General features: G+C 35.0%; 1 protein-coding gene across 3 annotated transcripts in view; it reads left to right on the top strand.

Moving 5' to 3' along the window:
- ST3 (sugar transporter protein 3) overlaps positions 1 to 25,640 on the top strand; it is a 68,650-nt gene that overhangs the window by 24,857 nt on the left and 18,153 nt on the right. Inside the window, exon 1 of one of the 3 annotated variants that reach the window (XM_073089756.1) lies at positions 14,726 to 14,874. The exons of 1 other annotated variant lie outside the window; for it this stretch is intronic. The gene's annotated coding sequence lies outside the window, so the exon portion shown is untranslated. Of the gene's footprint in view, positions 1 to 14,725; positions 14,910 to 25,640 lie in introns of those variants that run through there. One more of the 3 variants, XM_073089758.1, reaches the window with a different exon arrangement.

Below are 25,640 nucleotides of genomic sequence, written 5' to 3'. Positions count from 1 at the left end.
AGAACTGATTATTTTAGCAAGCATAACCATCTGTTATATGAACTAGATTAAATGACTAGGTTAAAAGTAAAATTATAATTACTTGCATGATTGGCTTAATAACATGGCGACTCCGGCACCACCGCCACACCTATTTCTACCTCAGCAGTGTTGAGCGCTGCTGTGTTCTGGTTTGAAGGGTGAGGTAAGGAAGACATACTTTTCCGAAGCGTTCCAGCTTAATCCTCAGAGGTAGCGGCAAATTTGCAGCCGACCTCAGATAGGAATATCTAATCCTATCTGGGGTTGATTACAGATATTCATAGGCGGCAGTAGCCACTTACCATCAGGTAAGGTTAATAGATACTCGAATAGATGTGTAAAATACATCTTTAAAAACCTTTGATATTATGGGTAGAACTGAAACCAATAGTTTCTAGGATCCAACTATAGACTAGATTTATATATTAAAACTAGCTGACCCGGCAAACGTTGTGTTGCCATATAAATAAAAAAAAAATAGTGGGGAATAATCCTTATCACTTACGGGTTTGAAAAATAGATAGAATATTTGAAACTGTGATGGTAGCGAAGTCTGAAGAATCTAATGTGAAACATTCCAATATCAACAACTACTTACGAATTAAAAATAAATTAAAAAAACCTTTTCCCATGGACTAAATTGTGAATCTAAATCATTCTCAAGTCCCCTTGAACACACAGAACAAATTTCATAAAAATCAGTCCAGTCGTTTAGGAGGAGAGGTATATGAAGATACCTTAAACAAGCTAAATTATCTTCAGTCGCTACAACGTTAGCGATAGAGCAAGTGCCTAAAATATATTATAGTGTTAACGGTAATGCTACGACCTTGACATTGGTTTTATACGATTACCTAATCCATAATGTTTTAATACAATTATTAGTTTTTGTCTGATGACTAAAAGATTTGTTATGTTATGTTAAGCTCAAAAAATAACATAAATATTACAAATAATATAAATGTGTAAGACCTGGTAATGTGGTAGTAATTTTGGTTTACACTAGGAGTTCGGGATAGAAGGAATGAAGGAAATGCAAGTAGTGGGACTCTTTGTGGTTTTTGAAGATAAAAATGCGATGCATATCTAGGAATTGTTGTTTTGATTTAAAATATAGAAGTAGCACTCATGGAGTCCACCTGATGGTATGTGGCTACTGCCGCCCATGGACATCTGTAATCAATCCCAGATAGGATTACATAGGAATATCTAATCCTTCCTACTGAAGTTAATCACAGATACGCCGTTATTAGTGAGGACTAAGCTGGAACTCGGTAAAGTATGTCTCCATTAATACACTTTTCATACCAAAACACTCACAAAGTCAATCATTAGTCAATCTTCCATCGTCATCATATTAAAAATGTTAAAAACGCTGCTTCAAAATTTTGACACTAATTTTACAATGTTTTTATAAATGTTTCACCATCTAACTCTACAGAGACAAGTGAAAGTGTCTTAAAGATTAAGGACAACACAAGATGTCTAGAATGATGAGTCGAAAAGTATTTAACCACTAACACTTGAGCAATTAGTACATTCTTTAGGTGCATTTATATAGAAGCAAAATGAGATTTAAATGTCATTTAAGATTTCTCTTATTGTTCTATAAGTTGATTGAAAAAGTTCTATCTATTTTTCTAAATGATCATGCAGCCCACTTGATGTTTTTTTATAATATAGGAGCATGCAGTGTACCTGATGTTAAGTGACTACTGCCGCCCATAGGCATCTATAATTAATCCCCGGTAGGATTTCCGGTAGGATTCCTGCCTGAGGTCGGCCACAGATGCGCTACCTCTGAGGACTAAGCTGGAATGCCTCGGAAATGTTCCCCTTCAAACCAGAACACAGCAACAGTTAACACTGCTGTTATGAGGCAGAAATAGATGTAGCGGTGGTGCCGCCGGAGTCGATCACAAAGGGTTCTACCTTCAAATGTCTATTGCCTATACCTATCTATATTATATCAGTATCAAACTCCATATATAACAGGAGTTCTACTTGAAGCTGATCACATATGCTTTGCCACTATGGATTAAGATAATCGCCTGAAGGTAAATAAGCCGACTGGCAAGTGTAAATATGGAAAATCCACCCATTTCCACCGAAACCCAAGTGATTCACTTTAAAAACAGGTATAGCAATGATACTTACTTCAAATTGAATTGGTTTTAGATACAAACTTTCATACCACCTGTACTCTTAGTTTGAGTTTTTACGTTTTGTACAAAAATGATGGTTTTTGTATTTGTTTACGTATTTGCCCATACATTTTAAATCAGCGCCCCTAGCGGACTGTATCAGAACTGATTGGAAATGTATGGGAAATACGTAAACAAATACAGTCAGTTTTGTAAAAACGCAAAAACTCATACTAAGGGCACTGATGATAAGTGACTACTGCCCCAAGGACATCTGTAATCAACCCTAGATAGAATCGGGTTTCTACTCGAGTTAGGTCACAGATGCATTACCCCCACGGACTAACGGCCGTTATTCATAATCGATCTATCTATTTTTGCTTTCCACCGATGAAAATTTGACAATGTCTAGTTTGAAGAAAATCAAATCTCGATCATTGGCAGGCAAAACATTAGATAGATTGATTATTACTCGTAATAACTGACGTAAATCTGAATGCCTCGTATACCTCTTATTATCGATCATATCAATACTGTACCAATATATCAAAAGTATAAAAGTATCAATAATATTGTACCCAATAATCGAAAATACAAATAAAAATAAATAACTAATTTAACAAACAATACGAAAGGCGGTTATCGCTGACCAGCGATTTCTTCCAGACATCCTTTAGGTAAGGAGTAGTAGGGATGAATAGAAACATATGTAGGCTCGTATTATTATTCACATCTCTCATGGACCACACCCGTTAAACCAGTACCCTTACCATGAGTTTTCAAAACATCCCACAATCCATTATTCTGTTTTTTTTTTTATAACATAGGAGCAGCAGACAGGCATGCAGTCCACCTGATGGTAAGTGGCTACTGCCGCCCATGGACATCTGTAATCAACCCCAGATAGGATTAGATATTCCTATCTGAGGTCGGCCATAAATGCGCCGCTACCCCTGAGGACTAAGCTGGAACGCCTCGAAAAAGTATGTCTCCCTTACCACACCCTTCAAACTGGAACACAGCAGCGCCTAACACTGCTGTTATTAGGCAAAAATAGGTGTGGCGGTGGTGCCGCCGGAGTCGAACCACAAAGAGTTCTACCACCTTCTGTTCCGTTTGCTTCAGTAGACTGAGTAAACGTAGCAATAAGTAAGTACTGACACTATAGTTCTGATACAATCCGCTAGGGGCGCTGATTGGAAAGTGTATGGGGAAATACGGAAACAAATACCAAAACAGTCATATTTGTCAAAACGTAAAAACTCATGGTAAGGGTACAGAACTCAACACACTATTGGTATTGAAGAGAAAAAGATTCGAGCACAAGATTCGAACCACAAATTGTTCTACTACCTATAACTCTAAGCTCTTAGCAACATAGACCTCAATCGACTCCCATTCGTTGCAAATATAATGAGGTCCCTACAACTAGTATTATCTATGTGTTACATGGCGTTACTGGCCATGACCCGCCACGCTGCACCACGCTAACTGCTCTTGACCATAATAATGATACCAGTTACATTCCAGTTTTAAATGTTAATAAGTCACTTAATTATTATGGTACATGTTTTGGCTCTGTGTATAAATAATAACAATTAATGACCGTTATTTTATTGAAATTGCAAATAAGCTTGCAGTCCACCTGATGGTAAGTGGAAGGTGGTAGAACCCTTTGTGGTTCGACTCCGGCGGCACCACCGCCACACCTATTTCTACCTAATAACAGCAGCGTTAGGCGCTGCTGTGTTCCGGTTTGAAGGGTGTGGTAAGGGAGACAGACTTTTCCGAGGCGTTCCAGCTTAGTCCTCAGGGGTAGCGGCGCATCAGTTGCCGACCTCAGATAGGAATATCTAATCCTATCTGGGGTTGACTACAGATGTCCATGGGCGGCAGTAGCCACTTACGATCGGGTGGACTGCATGTTCGTCTGCTACTCCTATATTATAAAAAAAATAATAATAATAATTCTGAAAGATAATTTAAGATAGATTTCTTTTTTAAATATTTTTAACTTAAAACGCGTATTTTTCGCAGAAATACAACTTTGTTAAAACTACCCAAAAATTTATATTTTTTGAGTAGTATAGTTATACTAAATACCTAATATATAACATTATTAAGGAACATTAGACCCATTGTTTATTATTAATTATTATTACTATAAGTCAGCATACAACAACATAAGAATTTGTCATTAACTCATTCAGGTTTTCCTTAAACAACTTTGTTGAATGGGAATTTCTAGGAACGAAGATTTCTGTTATACTCTCGTTGACCCTTGATTTTTCCTTAAGAAATACCTACAGCCGAACGTGAAATCTTTACGTTTTTCGAAGTCGGTAAACAAACATACGTACACTGTACATAAATTAAATATTTTGTAACTTAGAAAAACACTTTTATTCAATTTTTTTTATAAATAAACACTTTCTACACTCACAGCCCCACACTAGGATTCTCTGTGTCGTGGGTGCCATGGACACACACACAGACAAATACACAAACACCCAGAAACAGAAATCTAAATTCATCATTGAGATACCTGACTGACCGGGGATCGAACCCGGGACCCTTTGCGCGTCAGAACGGTACGGTGACCGCTCCCCCACGTTCCCAAAATAAAACAAAAAGCGCAATTGTTTCAATTTAAAACTTTTTTTTATAATAAAGAAGTAGCAGATGAGCATGCAGCCCGCCTTATGTAGCTGGCTACTGCCGCCCAAGGACATTTGTAATCAACCCCACATAGGATTAGATATTCATACCTAAGGTCGGCCACAGATGCGTCGCTACTTATAATACTAAGCTAGAAGGCCTAGGAAAAGTATGCCTCCCTTACCACCTTTCAAACCAGATCACAGCAGCGCTTTACACTACTGATATTAGCCAGAAATAGTGGAGGTGGTGCTACCGAAGTCGAAACACAAAGAGCATGCTCGTCTGCTACTCCTATACTCGTATTATGAAAAATATAATATATTTCCAGAAATGATATAGATCCCTTGTTTTATAAAGCTCTATAGTAAACACTAAACGAAGGATCTACTTTAAAAGATTATGTTCGTTTTCCCACACGCTGCCAATTATTTTGTCAATTAATTTCGTCAATTAATCCTTGAAAAGTCGGCAAGACAAACAAAATAGTTAATGGAACTAATATTTTTGTTGCCGACATCGTAAGTACCGGGAAGTTACTCGTATGTAGAATTGTGTATGTCTGTCTGGTTGTTCTTTCCCACGGCTGGACAAGGGTTTACTCTCAGAATAAAAGTTCAGGGCATAGTCCAATACAGCGGCTCATTGCAGTTTGGTAGACTTTACTCACCTCTGACAACTTTTTACAGACCTTTCAGTTCATCATCATCAAACCATTGCTGTCCTACTGCTGGGCACGGGTCTCCTCTCAGAATGAGAAGGATTAGGCCATAGTCCACCGCTCTGGACAAGTGCGTATTGGTAGACTTCACATACCTTTGACATGTTTTTTTTTATAAATCTCATACATATGCAGGTTTCCCCACGATGTTTTCCTTCACCGTTTGAGCAAGTGATAATTAATTTCTAATACGGACATAATTTTGAAAAATTAGAGTGTGCCTGGGATTTGAACCTCGGACCCCTCGATCGGAAGACCAAGTTGCTTAACCACTAGGCTATCACTGCTTTTTCAGTTACATTTCGTTAAATTGTTCTTCTGCACCGTTTAAGCAAGTGATCATTAAATTTCAATGCACAATTTCGAAAAATAAAAGATACTTGATAGTTATCTGCCTGGGATTCGAACAAATTACCCCTAGCTGAAGAGACAAAATTAAAATATATCTTAAATTGTTTTTTGCGAAGTTATTTCCTAACTTGACGGTAAATATCTCTCTTATATATAAAATTCTCGTGTCACAATGTTAGTTACCGTACTCCTCCGAAACGGCTTTACTGATTTTGACCTAATTTTATATGCAAATTCAGTAGGTCTGAGAATTGGCTACTATCTATTTTTATACCCATAAATGATAAGCGTTGTTCACCCTTAACATTTTTTTTTAATTTTTTAACAAACATTTTTTGGTTTTATTTTTTAAATTTTTACCCTTTTATTACCAATCGCTAATTTTAATAGCCATTTCAGTAATTTATTCATTTTTCATTCCGCTTGATTTTAAGATTTTTAAATATTTTATATGGCAACAACGCTTGCTTGGTCAACTAGTAACATATAAAATGACTTGTTAGGTTAGTAGAAGTAAATTCGAAATTTGAAAGATCTGACTTTTTCTTTTTTTTTTTTATAATATAAGAGTAGCAGACGACCATGCAGTCCACCTGATGGTAAATGGCTACTGCCGCCCATGGACACCTGTAATCAACCCCAGATAGGATTAGATATTCCTACCTGAGGTCGGCCACAGATGCGCCGCTACCCCTGAGGATTAAGCTGGAAAGCCTCGGAAAAATCTGTCTCTCTTACCACACCCTTCAAACCGGAACACAGCAGCGCCTAACACTGCTGTTATTAGGTAGAAATAGGTCTTGCATCTCGGTGTATGACTACGTACCTACCGTAAAGTATACTGCATGTTCGTTTTCCTACCATCTTAAAATCCACTCACAACAAGACAAAGACATGAGGATAGCCTAGTAACAATTCTGCGATATTTCTTTTAATTGTTTCACTAATTAGAGGTCAGGGAAAGGCAAATCCAGATGATGACACTTAACAACAATTGCGTGTAGCATCCCGCATGTAAATAGTGTTTGATGTATCGAATTATGAGTATCGATACATTTCATAAATCATAAAAAAACTATCGATAATTTTTTGTAATCGAAAATAATGAATTTATCTTTTAATTTGAATTAGTAGTTTTCAAACTACTTTGACGGTGGTAGAACCCTTTGTGGTTCGACTCCGGCGGCACCACCGCCACACCTATTTCTACCTAATGTGTTCCGTTTTGAAGGGTGTGGTAAGGGAGACAGACTTTTCCGAGGCGTTCCAGCTTAGTCCTCAGGGGTATCAGCATCTGTGGATAACAATTTAATCTTGTCTGGGATTCATGTCAGATGTCCATGAGCAGCAGTAGCCAATTACCATGGGGTACTTGTGCACAGCCACATGGTCAATGGCCACTTCTTTATTATAAAAAAATAAGAAACTATATGGCGCTATGTCATTAGTTCTAAGTCTGGGTTTTTTGGTGTTCTTATCTTTCTGTATGTGATAAGGATTCCTTTATCTCACGCACTTCAGTATGTATATATATTTTTTGTATATATATGTTTCTCCGTATAAATGTATGTACTATAATATGTATTGATTTTTTTTAATCTAAATTTAGTATATGTATAACAATCGATTTGTATGTTACAAATCTACCGGGTGGACGGTCAATTTTTTTTATTATATAAAAATAGTAAATGAAAAAAATGAAAATGCAGTCCACCTCATAGTTATTGGCAACTGCCACTGATCAACATTTATAGTTAATCTCAGATTGAATTAGATATTAGGTAGGTTACCTGGCACCGGCCATAGATCTTCTCAGTAGAGGTCGCGTTCCGATCCGGTAGTAGTTTAAGAAAATATTGTAACTGACAATTTGTAAGTGCCGCCGTTGGCCTATACAAAATAAATAAAAAAAAAAAAAAGATATGTAGTTATCACTAAAATCTATTCGTAAAACCGCGAATGAGGGTCTCACTTACAACCTTCAAACCAGGATACAAAAAAACTTAAGACAGTTGTTCTGGGACAAAGGTATTACGGTACCACCTTATCTGTGAAGTTTATTAATCCAGTTACCCATCATGGAATATAGGCTTACCCTTAAGATGATATCCGTACCCAGCAATGGGACGGTAATTGCGAAATAAAATTATGGTGACTATAATATAAAGTGCAAAGCAGTGATAGCCTAGTGGTTAAAAAACTCGGCCTCTCGATCGAGGGGTCCGAGGTTCAATTCCCAGGCACGCACCTCTGATTTTTCAAAGTTATGTGCGTATTAGAAATTAATTATCACTTGCTAAACGGTGAAGGAAAACATCATAAGGAAACCTGCATACCTGAGAGATTTATAAAAAAAAATCTCAAAGGTATGTGAAGTCTACCAATACGCACTTGGCCAGCGCTGTGGACTATGGCCTAATCCTTCTTATTATGAGAGGGGACCCGTGCCCAGCAGTGGGACAGTAATGAGTTGTTGATGATAATATAAAGTAAAAAACATGCAAACAATGCCGTGAGCAAGCATCAATTTAAACTTGCCAAATATAGCGAGCACAGATTTTCCACAATTTACATACTTAAGATAAACGGAACTTAAGAGAAAACTTAACTTAACTTAACTTCTTAAGAGAAACGGAACGTACGCGCGAGCGAGTAACAACTGTCATATTTTGCTCCGCATATTTTAATATTTTAATTTAGTTCTTCGCCAAAGTATTGATTTAATTTATTGTTATTGCACTTCATTTAAGTTTACTTATCAAGTCTGGTGAAAGTTTTTTATAAATACCGGTATAAAAAGTGATATAAAAGTGAATATTGTTCAAGTTTAAGAAACAATCGTGACTTTTACTTAAAACGCGTAAGCGCCCCGTAATGCATGGCGCTTAAGTCGTTTTGGTTGGAACCGTTACAGTGCTAACGTTTTTATCTTGTCTTCCGAGCTCACAGTGCGTATGTACTCGTTACCTTTATAACAATGGATGTGAATGTGACGCAACGGCCGAAAACTCGTACAAAGACTGCTTGTGATTGCCTCTCCGCCGATGTAATACGAGAAATAATCAGAGAGGAGTTAGACAGAAAATTCAACACCGAAATCCGCGATATTCAACAGAAATTGGCCAGTCTCGATGAAAGTTTATCCCACTTTAACATCGAGTACGACAAATTAAAATCTGAGTGCGAATTGCAGAGAAAAACTATAAATCAGTTACAAACGGACAACGAACAGTTACGAGTGGCGTGCACGGACTTGGCCCACCGCGTTAACCAAGCTGAACATTTGTCGCGCACTTGTAATATTGAAATACAGTGTGTGCCGGAACATAAGGAAGAAAACGTTTACAACATAGTGCACAATCTAGCTAACACCATCAAGTGCCCCGTTTCTGATTCCGATATACACTACTGCACACGTATCGCTAAGATAAATGCTAAAAGTCCTCGCCCCCGTTCTATACTCGTGAAATTTAGCAGCCGTCGCTTACGCGATACCTTTTTAGCTGGGGTTATAAAGTTTAACCGTAATAACCCAAACAACAAACTCAACACCAGCCACCTTGGATACGCGAGTGAAAAGAAGAGTGGGGTTTTTGTGTCCGAGCATCTCGCCTTGGATACGAAGCGGTTACACGCCGAGGCCCGCCGTAAAGCACGCGAATTGAACTATCGTTTTTGTTGGGTTCGTGACGGTAAAGTGTTTCTTCGTAAAACAGAAAACTCGCATTATATTGTCATCAAGGATCAACAAGTATTAAATAATTTATCATAAAATATTAATTACAATTACATTCATATACTATATATACTTTTAAAATACTTAAATACTTTACCGTCACTTCTTACGCAATTCTTATTCATGATTCATTTTTACTATCAAAATGTTAGAGGGTTGAGAACCAAAACTGTCGACTTTTTTAAAAACTGTATTTGTAACAGGTATGACATTATAGTTCTATGTGAAACATGGTTAAATAGCAGCGTCTTCGATTCGGAGCTATTTGATAGTCGCTATTTCGTTTATAGGAGGGATAGGGAAACTAGTGGGTTCCACAGCAACAAAGACGGTGGTGGTGTACTAATTGCTGTCTCCAAGGAGTTCACCTCTAGGCGACTGCACAACTTTGAATCTAAATGTGAAGATTTATGGTTACAGATTGAATTCAAAAATATTAATGGTAAAACTGAAATATTTTATTTATGTGCTATTTACTTACCGCCGCCTTTACAAAGACACACACTGGAAGAATTTATATCGAATTCAAATCGAATCTTTGATCAAGTTAATATTAAAAATGTTATGTTCATAGGAGATTTCAATATGAGCTCACTTGTTTGGAACAGACCAGAAGATGTAAACCACTTTAAAAACGCAACCAATAAAGGTAATAGTTTATTTACTAGGATGCTTTTAGATTTCATCGACGTAAATAACTTACAACAATATAATTATATTACAAATTGTAAAGGAAATATATTAGATTTGGTTTTATGTAACTCAAATGTTTCAAATCTTGGTAATACGTGCCCTTTGACGATAATTGACCCTCTTCATCCACCATTAGAATTTTTTATTTCTTTTAGCGCTAAAAGAGTTCTAGATTTCAACAACAATAAAAATCATTTCTGTTTTCATAAAGCAGACTATGTTAAAATTAATGCAGAGCTAAGTAACATTCGCTGGATAGACGAATTTAGAAATTGTTCATCTGTTAACGAAATGGTCACAATATTTTACACTTATGTTCGAGCTGCCATTGTGAAACATGTTCCGAAGGCTAAGCCGAAATGCAAAAAATACCCCGTATGGTTTTCACGTGATCTTATTTACCTTCTACGTGAAAAACTTAAATTTCGAAATAAATTGCGTAAGTTTAATAACAACCCTTTGGATCAATTATCTTATGATTTAGCAAAAAAGCGTTCCGCACGCCTAATAACTCATTGCTACAACCTTTATGTCAGCCGTCTAGAACAAAATCTTCGCTCTAATCCTAAAATTTTTTGGTCTTTCATTAAAAACAAGAAGAAAAACTCCAGTAACTATCCGGATCTGATGTCCTTTGGTGACAGCACAGCATCCAATGGAAACGATATATGCAACCTTTTCGCTCAAAATTTTTCGGCCTCTTATGTTGATAATTCTAAACAATCATCTTATTGTGAAAACAGTAAAGGCCGTGCAGTCATGCTGACGAACGACTACCTGACTCTTATTAAGTTTAAAGATGATCAAGTGTTGAAAATATTAAAAAGACTTGATTTATACAAAGGCGCGGGAATTGATGGAATTCCGTCGGTTTTCGCAGTTAATTGCGCATCTGCGTTGGTTCAACCTTTAACTTATATTTACAACAGCTCTTTAAGTTCTGGTGTTTTTCCCTCCGCTTGGAAGGTTGCATTAGTTCTTCCTCTGTATAAGTCCGGTGAAAAACACCTTGTTAAAAACTATAGACCTATATCTATTCTCCCAATATTTGCTAAAGTCTTTGAACAGTTGATTTATCCTTCTTTTATGTGGCATTTCAAGCCTTTAATAAATCTTCGCCAGCATGGCTTCATGAAAGCGAGATCTACTGCCACTAATCTCACAAGCTTTATCAACTCAGTCTCTTCAGTACTCGACCATCGCTCATCCATTGATGCAATTTACACTGACTTCAGCAAGGCATTTGATCGAGTTAATCATAAAATTTTATTACACAAGCTCTCTTCCTATGGAATAGCAGAACCCTTGCTGAGTTGGTGTAAATCGTACCTAGCGAATAGAACTTCTTCGGTTGTAGTAAATGGATTTTCTTCACAATCCTTTTCAGCCCATTCAGGTGTACCCCAAGGCTCACACCTTGGCCCTATTTTGTTCAACATCTTTATTAATGATATTGGAAACTGTTTTCTTCACTCCGAATACTATTTATTTGCTGATGACCTCAAATTATTTAGAGCGGTCGATTCTTCTAAGGATGCTGTGTTGTTACAGGAGGACTTAAACCGTCTTGTATCATGGTGTTTTGAGAATGATATAAATTTAAATGTTTCGAAATGTTTCTCGATTAAATATACTCGTAAAAGGACGCTTGCAAATAATTACAAATACAAGATAAACAATGATATATTGGTGGAGGTGAATCAAATCACCGACTTAGGAGTATTGCTTGATAGCAAATTAAGGTTAAATAACCATATTGATTTAATATGTTCCAAAGCTTTCAAGAAGTTAGGTTTTATTTTACGGAACTGTAAGGATTTTAAATCTCCTAGAACTAAAATAACATTATTCAATTCCTTTGTACGTAGCGGGTTAGAATACTGCAGTGTTGCTTGGAACCCATCATATAAAATTTATATCAAAAGGATAGAAAGTCTCCAAAAGCGTTTTCTATGGCATTTAATTTATTCACTTAATTTGGCTAAAACATTTAAATCATATGAAGATAGACTTACCTTTTTTAAGATGCAGTCGTTGGCGGATCGAAGGCGTATGCTAGACATTGTGTTCCTTTTAAAACTGGTGAATGGGTTTCTAGATGTATCTGAGTTACTTTCATGTTTAAATTTCTCAATACCTCAAAGACTACCAAGAACTACTAGACTAAATACTTTTAGTTATTCGACAAGTAAATCTAATTTAGGCCAAAACGCTCCTCTAAACAGATTGATAAAAGAATATAATGATGTTGCTAAAACTACTCAAATAGATCTTTTCTCAGATAGCATTGCCAAGCTTAAAAGGAAACTGTGTGAAGTGTAATTATATAATTCACCTGTCATATTGTTTAACGTATACATATATATTTTTTATTTTTTACATGACATTTTAAATTTCACTTACCTTTGTACTGTATATTTAAACTGTATTACACCATGCATTTTTTTTTTTATTAATTAATTCAATTCAATCTAATTGCAATATTTTTAAAATTCTTGATTATTTTTGAAATGACAATTTATTCAATAACATCTTTTATTATTATTTTTCTTCACAATATTATGTTTGTTATGTAATTTAATAATATTTGTATTTTTAATTCATAGCTTTTATATAATTGACATTTGTTAATTTGCATGTTGTCGTCGCCTATAATTGTCCTGGCACTTAGATTTATACCTACTTGAGTTTGTTTTATATTTAATGTATAAGTGTACAGTATGTTGGCGATTCTATTAATAAATAAATAAATAAATAAATAAATCGAAGCTGAATGTTATGTCAGAACGATGTTTCTTTTGATAAGATAAAACGCTTGTCTAATTTTACAAAATAAATATTTAGAAAGACTTAAATTCGTACTGAGAAAGCAAATATTTTTTACTCGATTCATGTTGAATGATACGAAAATTTGAAAGTTGATAAATAAGGATTATTTTACGTTACCATCCTTTAAAATCTGTCTTTTTTCTATTTTCGTAGTAGCAATCGAGTATCGTGTGCAATTTAAATCCAATGGTGACCTCTGCCACCTACGGACATCTAATACCAACCCCAGATAAGTACAATCCTACTTGAGGTCACCACAAATGCGCGGCTGCCTCTGATGATTAAGTTAAAATGCTTTCGTTGAAACGATCTCGTCTCCAAACCAGTACCCTTACCATGAGGTTTTACGTTTTGACAAATATGACTGCTTTGGTATTTGTTTACGTATTTGCCCATACAAATTCCAATCAGCGCTTCTAGCGGATTGAATAAGAACTATAGTGTCAGTAACGTAACATTAAATGTCTAAATTGACAAAATGGCGTTTTATGTTTTGTCTCTCTTTTTTGCGAAAATTTGAGGCAGACAAAAAGACTTGAGCACATACTTATTGTAACGTTTACTCAGTCTACTAAGCAAACGGAACAGAATAATGGATTGAGTAAACGTAACGTAAAATTGTGGGATGTTTTGAAAACTCATGGTAAGGGTACTGAACACAGCAGCACTTAACACTGCTGTTATAAGACAAAATTATTTGGAGCGGTGCTGTCACAGCAGTCGAACTACAAAGGGTTCCTTTGACACTTCTATATTTTAAAAAAACCCGGGCAGAGGGAATGTGTCACTCAGGGCCGCTACCGCACCACGTACCACACAACAAATAACCTTTCTATCAATCGAACCCACATATTATTTGCTTACTCATTATGACTGGCTAAGACTGGCCCTGAACTTTAATAACAATAGCTAGACCTGCACTTACAAATTCTAAGGGTCCACATGTCACACTTTCAAATAATTTTGTAAAAAAGAGCGTAATCTCTTCCTGTGTAAAGAATTTTTCATGCAAATTATGTCGCTTAAGAAAAATAATTGGCCAAATTGTGTCCTGTCGTGGAAGTGCATTTTTTATTTAATTTTTAGTACTTTTTATCGTAGCAGCCTTAGAAATAACTGCAAAATTTAAATAGTCTACGTATTACCATTCAATAGATAAAGCAATAAACGTCAGAATTTTACCTGTTTATTATATGGCAATCATTTATTTATGATATTTTTATTTTCAGTATTTGTTATAGCGGCAACTATTATACTGTATAAAAATTTCAAGTGTCATTAAGGGTTATTACGGTTTAAGAGATAGAGCCCTGTGGCAGACAGTGGAGGTTTAATAATAGGGTTCCGTTTTTCCACTGCATACGGAACTACAAACTATAGAACCGCGTAATATTATTCACAAAAAACAATAGAATATTAAACTAAAACAGTAGCACTATATCACCCGCGAACTAACTTATCACTTGTCATGAGCTATTCAAGCCTAAGCAAATGTTATTAAGCAAATAGTTATCGACAAACAGTTCTCGTCACTACGACCGCGATTCACTAAGATTGCGTAGAGTACAAATTACATGCAACGTATCAGTTTAGTGTTTACGACAGCCGACACCGAACGCTAACGACGTGATTAAATATCGATTAAAAAATAAGTGTTATTTTCTTCGCGAATAAAAATTCGTTGAAACAAAAGAATAATAGTGCAGTGTTGTGTGTCTAAGGTAAATATCGATTAACTGGGTCGCCTTTGTTTGTGGTAATTATGATAATTGTTTATTTCCGTGCGTTTGTTTCGGATACGATTTTATTGTATTTTAGATTTATTTTTTGGGTTTTGAAAATTTCTGTAAGGTATGTATTGGAATTGAGTTATTTAAAAAAAAGCGTATGATTTTTAACTAATAATAAATAAAGAAGATTACGGATTCGTATTTGTATAAGAACGTACGTACGGAATTTAAAATGTATCGAATATAATTATAATATTATTAAATTCAATAATGACAAAACAATAGCATTCACAGACAAATCTAAATAATATTATTTATTTCGCATAATAATATATTATTCGTATATATAATTTTCATTAAATTCAGGAATATTTTAACTTCTTCATTTTAAATATACAAGTATTCTCCGATATTGAAATTTGTAACAGTAGTTACTAATTAATTATGTAACATAGCACTTCAGGTGACAATGTTTCAAATTAATTAAATTAAAACTTGTTTAAATAATATATTTGTAAATAATTTGCAAGAACAGTGATAGATAATTGATATAAAACTTGGCTTTCACCTGACACATACATACTTGACTTTTGTATGATATTCTCGAATATCGATACCTTAATTGGCAAATCAGCCAACTGAACTTTTTGTAAAATGTTTTTTTATTTATTTTGATAGTAAATGGCGTTGAACGAAATCAAAATAAATAAAACAAAAAGTGGAGTTGGCTGATTTGCCAATCGATATGTATGTACTAATTCTCACGTGGCCAGCATGGTGGACTATGGCTAAAACTTCAGAAACCCATGCCTAGAATTGGAATAATAATAAGTGAACGAATAAAATAACCAGCTGTTATTTTTATTTTAAAACTACATAGTTAAACCCGGGCATGCTTTTACATGGTTCATAATTTGATCGCAGGTTTATCAATTTTTTTTTTATTCTTTGTCTACATACAAGATAATAAACGAAATTATAATAGACTTATCGGGAAGATTTGAGTCATAGTGACTAGATACTTATAGGGATCAACCAACCGGTCTTAAAGTCAACAGCACCCAGCAGAAAACAATAAAATATAAAGTGAAAACATAAACATGTGATTGAATTCGTGTATTAAAAAATGCCAAGTTTAACTGTGAATCAGTCTTTATAAGTAATTACCTAGGAAATAAGTCAGTTTCGTTTCGGTTACAAGAAGAACTAGATAGAAGGTATGCAATCGTCAACGTTTTATAAAAATGACATATTAACTAATCGACTACTTTTTAAGCGAATTCAAACACAAAAGCAGAATTATCCATATAGGTAAAGACAAAATAGTAAGATACTGAAGTTTTGTTTTGTTTTCTTTGTTTCTTTTTATTTACCGAAATATTTAATAAGTAATAAAAAAATCCTATAAGCATTCTATATAGTTTCTGCTCGAATTTCCACGACTAGCCGAGCTAGTATATATAAAGGTTTTATAAATATCTAGACACTTTTAAATAGCCTATTAGTATTCAGAACGGATATAAATCAGATGACCTAGGCATAACAATGAAATAACCAACGATTAGTAAAAACAATATCCTGGATTTTTTACCACATTTTACCAAAAAACAGTCTTTATTCTATCTCCCTTTGTTAGGCTACATTTGTTTAAATAAATTGTTTTTAGGATTTACATTGTTTGGACTTTTCATAAATAATTAATCTTTAGGAGTAGACATTGCATTGTTGTATGGGTTTAGTATTTTAGATTACGTTAGGAAAACACTGAAACCTGTGTTTGTTCCTATGGGAACGCACTCCGTGCTTTATGATTCCTGAAGCATTCCCACTGAGTCTTTAAGTATAGTAACATGATTTAGACTAATCTCTAATAGAAATCCATTAGCGTAATTGTAGGTATATAAAACTTGTGTATTATGAATTTTTTCGCCGTTTATCTCCATAACTGCGGCAGTGGTAGATAGACATTTGCCGAGAGTAGGAAATTCAAATTTTGCGACCCATCTGTACAATTTGATACCCTAATTCAAGGTTGTCCACACCAGATTCACCAGACAGACCAGATCAAAATTAACTGCCGCCCCCTATACTCAGGAAAAAAAATCTTCTAGATAATATAGTCAAATTCAAGGTATTAGAACTCTTTGTGATTCAACTCCGGCGGCACCACTGCTACACCTACCTCTGCCTAGTAACAGCAGTGTTAAGCGCTGTTGTGTTCTAGTTTGAAAGGTCGTAAGGAAGACAATTATCCGAGGCGTTCCAGCTTAGCTCTCAGGGATAGTAATACAGCTGTGTCCGACCTCAGGCTCTAATCCAATCTGGAGTTGATTATAGAAGTCCACGGGTGGTAGTTACCACTTTCAGGTACATTTTTTTTTTTAATAATATAAGAGTAGCAGACGAGGATGCAGTCCACCTGATGGTAAGTGGCTACTGCCGCCCATGGACATCTGTAATCAACCCCAGATAGGATTAGATATTCCTACCTGAGGTCGGCCACAGATGCGCCGCTACCCCTGAGGACTAAGCTGGAACGCTTCGGAAAAGCCTATCTCCCTTACCACACCCTTCAAACCGGAACACAGCAGCGCTTAACACTGCTGTTATTAGGTAGAAATAGGTGTGGCGGTGGTGCCGCCGGAGTCGAACCACAAAGGGTTCTACCACCTTTAAGATTGCATGGTATATGCCACTTCTATCTGAAGAAAGTTCATTGCGCTAAAACCACCTGACTCTCATTCACTATATAAAACATACATGTACCTTTTCAAAATAAATAAACTATATTCTCATTTTATTTACATAAATAACAAAATATTGAGTCATGCATTTTACATTATATTTTTGGAAAACAGATGTTTTTGAAACACTTTAGGTAGATACCTAGTATTTTCTTACTTATTTACGTACTTTCTTTTTTTTTTCTCTCTTTCGTTTTATGTTATTTTTTTTTTGTCTTCCCGTTATATTTCTTTTGTGTTGCAATTTATCCGAATAAAAATGTTTCTTTCTTTCTTTCTTTCTTATAAAGTACACATAAACATTTTCTAGAACAATTCCAATTATTAAATAACCAAATTAATTACATTCAATCATAAAAAAGAAACATTTACGATTATAACAAAGTTTATGTTTTCCTAAAAATAAATCTCGCTTCTTTCTTCTCAATTTTTCTCGATTTCTCAAAAATCAAAGAACCACGCGGATACTCCCAAAAATGTACTTAGGTATTTATTTTACAAAAAACTAAGATAAATAGTTATATAGATAAATAGATAAATGGTCAGCTGATATGAAAAAAATTGTAAAAGATATGTCCCACAGACTTATCCTCGCTTCGGGTGACCAGAGGGCTGGCAGCTATTTCGCACAAAAAATTAGCCTCGCTATACAGCAAGGAAACGCTGCCAGTGTTCTGGGCACTATGCCACAAGAAAGGGTTTTGGACGACATTTTTATTTTATAAGTCTAATTTTGTTATTATTTATATTTTAATTTAAAATGGTTATGTTTAGGTAATTTAATTATTTGTATATAGTTTAATTTATTTTAATTAGTATTTAATGTAGTCTTAATAAAATATAATAAATAAATAATCCCGTAAAAAAAGAAGATAAATAGTCACACTACTATTTTTCAAACAATGACATAAAGAAGACCTATAGAAATAGATGAATAAAAAGCCGATCGGTATTTCCCTCTGGTAACAGAACGGTATTCTGTTACCGTTAAACCTTTGAAACAAACTACCTGACAAGCGATTGCAGAGGCGTAGAATGACAGTGACAAGTATGGGAAATTCTCCGGTCCAAAACACAAGGGACTCCGAATTCCAAAACCGGATTTGAGAATAAAATTCCAAAACTTTCAATTATTGATTTTCCACTGAGACTCGATATAAGTATAGGTACCTTTCTTTTGTTGGTTCTGTTTGTTTCTTTCTTATGGGGTGGGGGGCACCTTCAAAAGGTACCCAATACCGTGGAAGCGACACCGGGTTATTTGGGATTCTTACTGCACTAAAAATTACAAGTACGGATTTTTCTCCTTTAGGTCTGCAATCGGTAATTCCTATGCGCTCTATATTTACTAAACACATTACTAATTCGAGGTTGGGTTCGAGTAGATTTAACCGTCCAACTGATGTTACTAGTGTCCATTTGACGTGCCAAAGAATGAAAAATACATACATTCACTTGGAAAACATTAACCCCCCACAATCGGGTAAAAAATGCGGCATTTTTCGGTTTATTTTTGAACCGTAAAAGGTAGATAGTTCAAAATTTTCCCAATTTATTAACTCTATGATAAATACAAAAAATACTGAACGGAACCCTCCGTGTGCTAGCTCCAATCGCAATTGGCCAATTTTAATTTTATTACCTTAAACGTGTCTGTTATAGGACATATTTGCATATTTGAATTAATACTTATTCGTTATCATATTGACTGTTATTTAATTGATCTATTATTAATAATTATCTTATTATTACTCGTAAATAGATATCTTAGAAAACGCACATTACTTAAGCAAAGATTGCGCGGCAATATAACTTTGAAAAACATGTTATGTTGTCAATAGAATTAAATTGTCGTGCGTCAAGAACTTGCGTTTAAATAACTTTTTTCATTGGCTTATAAATATGTAATACCTACTCATAGATAAGTATAGATATCTCACCGCCTTGTAATTGAAGGAAGCCGTTAAATCGCTTAAACGGCTGACAATTCTGTCAGCCATTTAATGGCTGTCAAATCAAATCAAATCAATACTCTTTATTGTACCCAATAAAAGAAGATACATATAAAAAATAAACAACTAATTTAAAAGACAATACAAAAGGCGGTCTTATCGCTAACCAGCGATCTCTTCTAGACAACCTTTAGGTAAGGAGTTATAGTAGGGATGAATAGAAAAAAAGGTAGGGTTCAAATAATAATAATAAATATAATTATAGGACTAAAATAAAATATAGCATACACTAAGCACCAGTAAAAGAAGGAGAATAAAATAGAATGGGAGAGATGATTGAAAAATAAAATAGCAAAGGAAAATAATAATAATAATATAAAAAAATAAAAATAAACAAAATTAAGAAGAAGTAATTATTAAAACCAGAGTTATAGTTGTAAGTAATGAGACTTAACCAGATTTTTAAATGAGTATAAGGATTTAGCAGTACGTATGGAAACAGGAAGGGAGTTCCAAAGACGGATGGCCACTACCGTGAAGGCTGTCATGTTGTATTTTACGCGGAACAATGCCTACATGCGCAGTTAAGTAGTGCAAAAACACGAAATGCGGAGATGCGAAGATGCGGAGAAATATCGTTTCATTCGTAAATGATCTAAAAACTATTTTTTTTAATGTTTTTCAAACACGAAAATAGATGACAGTGACATTTAAAATTGTCAAAACTGGTTATATTTTCTTGTCAGGAGTCAGTAATCTTTCATCATCATCATCATCATCAACAACCCATTACTGTCCCACTGCTGGGAACGGGTCTCCTCTCATAATGAGAAGGATTAGGCCATAGTCAACCGTGCTGGACAAGTGCGTATTGGTAGACTTCACATACCTTTGAGATTTTTTTTTTTATAATCCTTACTAATCTATATACCTACTACTGTATTTGCTTCTAAGTATTATTTTCAAAGCGTCTTTCCCACGGTTGGGCACAGGTCTTCTCTCTAAGTGAGCAGCGTTTACTCCACCACGTTTGTACATTTTTTTAATAAAACTACCAAACGAGCAGGCAGTGCACCTGATGAGTGGCTACTGCCGCCCATGGACATCTGTAATCAACTCCAGATAATATTAGATTCCTACTTGAGTTCGGCCACTGATGCGCCGCTACCTTTGAGGACTTAGCTGCAATGCCTCGGTAAAGTATGTCTCCCTTACCACACCCTTTAAGGCAGAACAGAGCAGCGCTTAACACAGCTGTTTTTAGGCAGAGATAGGTGTGGCGGTGGTGCCGCCACGAACCACCTTTAACGTACGTATTAGACATAATCGTACTTAATTATTCTTAAGTTATTAATTTGTGTTTGATGTTTATATTTATTGTATTGTTATGTACATTTCAATAAAACAATTTGCTAACAATTACCCATGATTGCTCGACAATAGATGAATCACTAAAGGTGTGCGCGAACTAATGCATTTATTTGTAACGTAATATTTTCATGAATATTACAATACTAATGGGGTTCGAAAATGCATCTTTTGTACACATCTTTCGACTTAAACAGGTTTTGAAATCTAGTGTGAATTAAGGTAATACTAGCAATCCTGGCTTATTAAATTTTAATTTTTGAAACTCAACATATTTTGATTTTTAAAAATGTTTGCCCATCTAAGTCTAAAACCTAAATAGTTCCAGAATATAGGGATTTACTAAAGAAACTTACACCGTAACTTATTTTTTTTAACAACGTTCTGTAAAAGACATTTTATTTTAAACTATTACCAAACAACCAACATCAAAACCCATCGAAATTAATCCTATTTCCACCAAAATTCCGTTCAGTTCACATAGCAACACAAAATTACACTCTAATATTATTCACCTTTAGAAGACGATTAATAAACCGCTAACTCGTTTGGGAGAGTTCTAGAGCTTTGTAGCGACGTAACGAATTACGACTGGATTTTATTGTATCGGCTCTATCAAAACAGATGACTCATTTCTTACTCTATTCAATACGCTGTGCCCGCGGTTAATAGGGTTTAAAGGATTTATTATTTTGCGGAACCCTAATTATTTTACCTAAATAAAAGTAGCTTAAATTACTCCTTATAACACCAGCTACGAGTAACTGCTAGTGAAAGTCGCGTAAAAATCGGTTCAGCCGTTTCGGAAACAGACGAAGAGATAGGCCAAAAAAGATATAATTGTATTTTTGTGTATAACGCCATTATTTTGATGTCGAATTTTTACTTATAGATAAATCACTTTAATTTTATAACTTATTTATAAATCGGTAATTTGCTTCTTTGAGAGAGTACTAGAGCTTTGTAGCGACGTAACGAATTACGATTGGATTTTATTGTATCTGCTCTATCAAAACAGATTTGACTAATTTCTTACTCTAGTCAAAACGCTGTACCCGCTATTGATAAAAGGGTTTAAAGGGTTTTTGTGGGAGCGTAAATATTTATCGTAAATAAAAATAGCCTAAGTTAATGCTTATAACACCAGATAACTGCGATTAAAAGTCCCTTAAAAATCGGTCCAGCCGCTTCAAAAACACAGAAAGACGGACAGACGGAAGGACTAAAACAATATACTTAATAGTATTTTGTTATATCTTTCTGTATTTTCATATGTTTCGATAAAATGTTATTTTATCATGACAAACAGACACTTCTATTTTATTTATGTGTATATAATAATAAATCGCTAACTCGTTTAAGAGAACTCTAGAGCTTTGTAGCGACGTAACGAGTAACCGAATCAATTCAATTATATTGACTCTATGAAAACTCATTTTCTTACTCTACTCTATAGAGAATTCTCTGTGCCCGCGGTTACAAGTACTAACTCGAAGATTTTAAGGATTTTTTTATTATTTTACGCGGTATCCTAGGCATACACTTCTGATTTTTTAAAATTATTTATGTACTAGAAATAAATTATCACTTGTTTTATGGGTTCACTTTTAAGAGAGCAGTGATAGCCTAGTGGTTAAGGAACTCGGCCTCTCGATCGATGGGTCCGAGGCTCAAATACCAGGCACCTCTGATTTTTCAAAGTTATGTGCGTATTACAAATTAATTATCACTTGCTAAACGGTGAAGGAAAACATCGTAAGGAACCTGAGAGATTTATGAAAAAACAAACTCAAAGGTATGTGAAGTCTACCAATACGCACTTGGCCAGCGCGGTGGACTATGGCCTAATCCTTCTCATTATGAGAGGAGACCCGTGCCCAGCAGTGGGACAGTAATGGGTTGATGATGATGATCTAAGGGTGAAGAATAACATCGTTAGGAAACCTATACGCCTTTAAAAATATTTTAAAGGCCTGAGAAGAGCAGCATAAAAATCTTTCGATAAAGATACAAAGAATTGATAAAAAAGTCTTAACTTGACAAAGATAACTAACTAATAACTCAATTAAAAGCGTTGTATATAAGAAATTAGTAATGTTATTACAAATTGACGTAGTCAGTAAGTACGCAAAATAATAAAAATAACAGTTATCACAAGTTCAAGTGAATTATCGTAAAACGGCTGACATAATAGTCTCTTTACGAAAATAATGAGATCATTGAGTAGTATGACAGATTATGTTTAAATTTGCAATAATATGATGAAAGAATTATTTATACGACTATGCAGTCCAGCTGGATAGTGATGTCGCCCATAGACACATGTAGTCTCTAGGAGATTCGATTCCTACCTTGATTTGCCACAGATAAGTTGCTACCCCTGGGAACGGAGTGGGAATGCCTCGGATAGTAAGTCTCACTTACCACACCTTTCGAAGCGGAACACAGTAACGCTTAACACTGCTGTTATTACGTAAAAAAAGCCTCCGGAGTCATTTTTAGAAAATAAGTATTATTTTGAATGAATTGTAATGGTGTTAAGCGCTGTTCTTGTTTGTTAGGTATGTTAACGGAGACATTTATTAAAGGCGTTCCAACTAAGTCTTAAGTGGCTACTGCCTCCCATGGACATCTGTAATCAACCCCAGATAGGATTAGATATTCCTACCTACGGTCGGCCACAGATGCGCCGCTACCCTGAGGACTAAGCTGGAACGCCTCGGAAAAGTATGTCTCCCTTACCACACCCTTCAAAACGGAACACAGCAGCGCTTAACACTGCTGTTATTAGATAGAAATAGGTGTGGCGGTGGTGCCGCCGGAGTCGAACCACAAAGGGTTCTACTACCTTCAAACTGATTACGTTACGTGTATATTGGGTTATTGTACACTAACACTCAGGTGGACTGTATGCTCGTTTGACACTTCTTAGAAAATAAATATAAAAATCTTACTATTTAGAATAGTATAAACAATTGCCGTTATATACCTACAGATAAGAAGAAAAATCCATTAAAGTTTATTTATAGTGTGACATGAGAAGAACACTTAATTGGCTAGGTAGCGTAATTAATAGACTAAATTAGCTTACAATAAGTTATCCTCCGAACCTCTTTTGAAATTCGATCGACTAAAGTCAATGAACTTTTTCTAGAATTCCTCGTTACATTCAGTCGATTCTTAGAAACAAGATATTTTGCAATATTGCTGTAAGTACGTATCTAAAAAAAACTATATATAATTTTTGTAATAAAAATTTCAACGTTCAAATAATTACATATTATTTCCATTCGGTTTCACCCACGTTTAAGTGTAAATGCTCTGGAGATTTCGTGGGTTTTAATTTTACCGCGCGAATCCTTTTTAAATTAAAAGTACTTGGCTTATAACATTAGCTAACTACCAGTGAAAGTCCCGTCAAAATCGGTCCAGCCGTTTCGGAAATTAATCAAAAAAACAAGCAGACAGGCAAACAGATGGACGGACTGACAGACAGATAAAAATTCTAACAATTGCATTAATTTTGCACGTATCCAATTACTTTCATATGCAATTTGCATATGCAAGTACAAAAAAAACAACAATTTGACTATTTGCACATTTTGCACTTATCGCTAATATTGTTACTTTTATTCATATATATAAGCAGCTTTTGCCCGCGGCTTCGCTCACGTTACGAAGTAATATTTTCATCCCCTATTTAAGGGGGTAGAATTGATCAAAATCCTTTCTTAGCGAATGCCTACGTCATAACATCTACCTGCACGCCAAATATCAGCCCGATCCGTCCAGTGGTTTGGGCTGTGCGTTGATAGATCACTACGTCAGTCAGTAACCTTTGAGTTATATATATTTAGATTCATGAATTGAAGATAGCAGAATAGTTTATTCTAACATTAACATCGAATAATTAAAGTAAAAGGCGATAATGCCTAGGTAGATAAAGGTGAGGTGTAAATGCCTACCACATAATGTCGCCATCGCCCAGGGTTGACTGGTAGAGAATGCCATTGCATTAAGTCCTCCCGTGTTACCCTTAGTTTAAGGTGTTTCAAAAGTTAAATAAATAAATAATAGAAAAGTAATCTGTGGTTATTGAACCGAAAACCATAAGTCACTGTGATAATGACAAAAAAAAACAAAAGAATATCTATCATTTTTTTTTTAATTTAGTTTTGAACTATGCCTTTTCCAGATTTTTGTTTATCACCTCACGGCTTCTGAAGATACTGAGCTGTGTTCTCGTTTGAAGAGAAACATGCCTATCCGAATCAAAGGATAAGATTACCACCGCGCTAGCCAAGTGCGTATTGGTATACTACCTTTGATACCGTTTTTAAAGATCTCTAAGGTGTACAAGTTTCCTCGCGATGTTTTCCTTTACCGTTTAAGCAAGTAATAATTAATTTCTAATACGCAAATACTTTGAAAAATCAGAGATGCATGCGTGAAATGTGAACCTCGATCGAGAGTTTCTTAACCACTAGCTATTACTGCTGCTTAAAAACTACTATACCGAAACATGTACATATTAATGTAGGATTACTACTGTATGTAGTATTGTCTATAAAATAACCATTTATTATTCTAATCAGGTCTAAATGCATTTTAACCGTATCAAAGTGCATTGACACTCGATTGTTGAGATCTCGTCAACCAAGATTACTGTATCGATAGACTCCTCTTTGTGGCA

This window comes from Epargyreus clarus, unplaced genomic scaffold (genome assembly GCF_041222505.1).
Source record: "Epargyreus clarus isolate Ecla_fem2 unplaced genomic scaffold, WU_Ecla_fem_2.2 ptg000031l, whole genome shotgun sequence".
In the NCBI taxonomy this organism is placed as follows: domain Eukaryota; kingdom Metazoa; phylum Arthropoda; class Insecta; order Lepidoptera; family Hesperiidae; genus Epargyreus; species Epargyreus clarus.
Note: the sequence above shows the minus strand (reverse complement) of the source record. Positions and strands in the feature narration are given on the sequence as shown.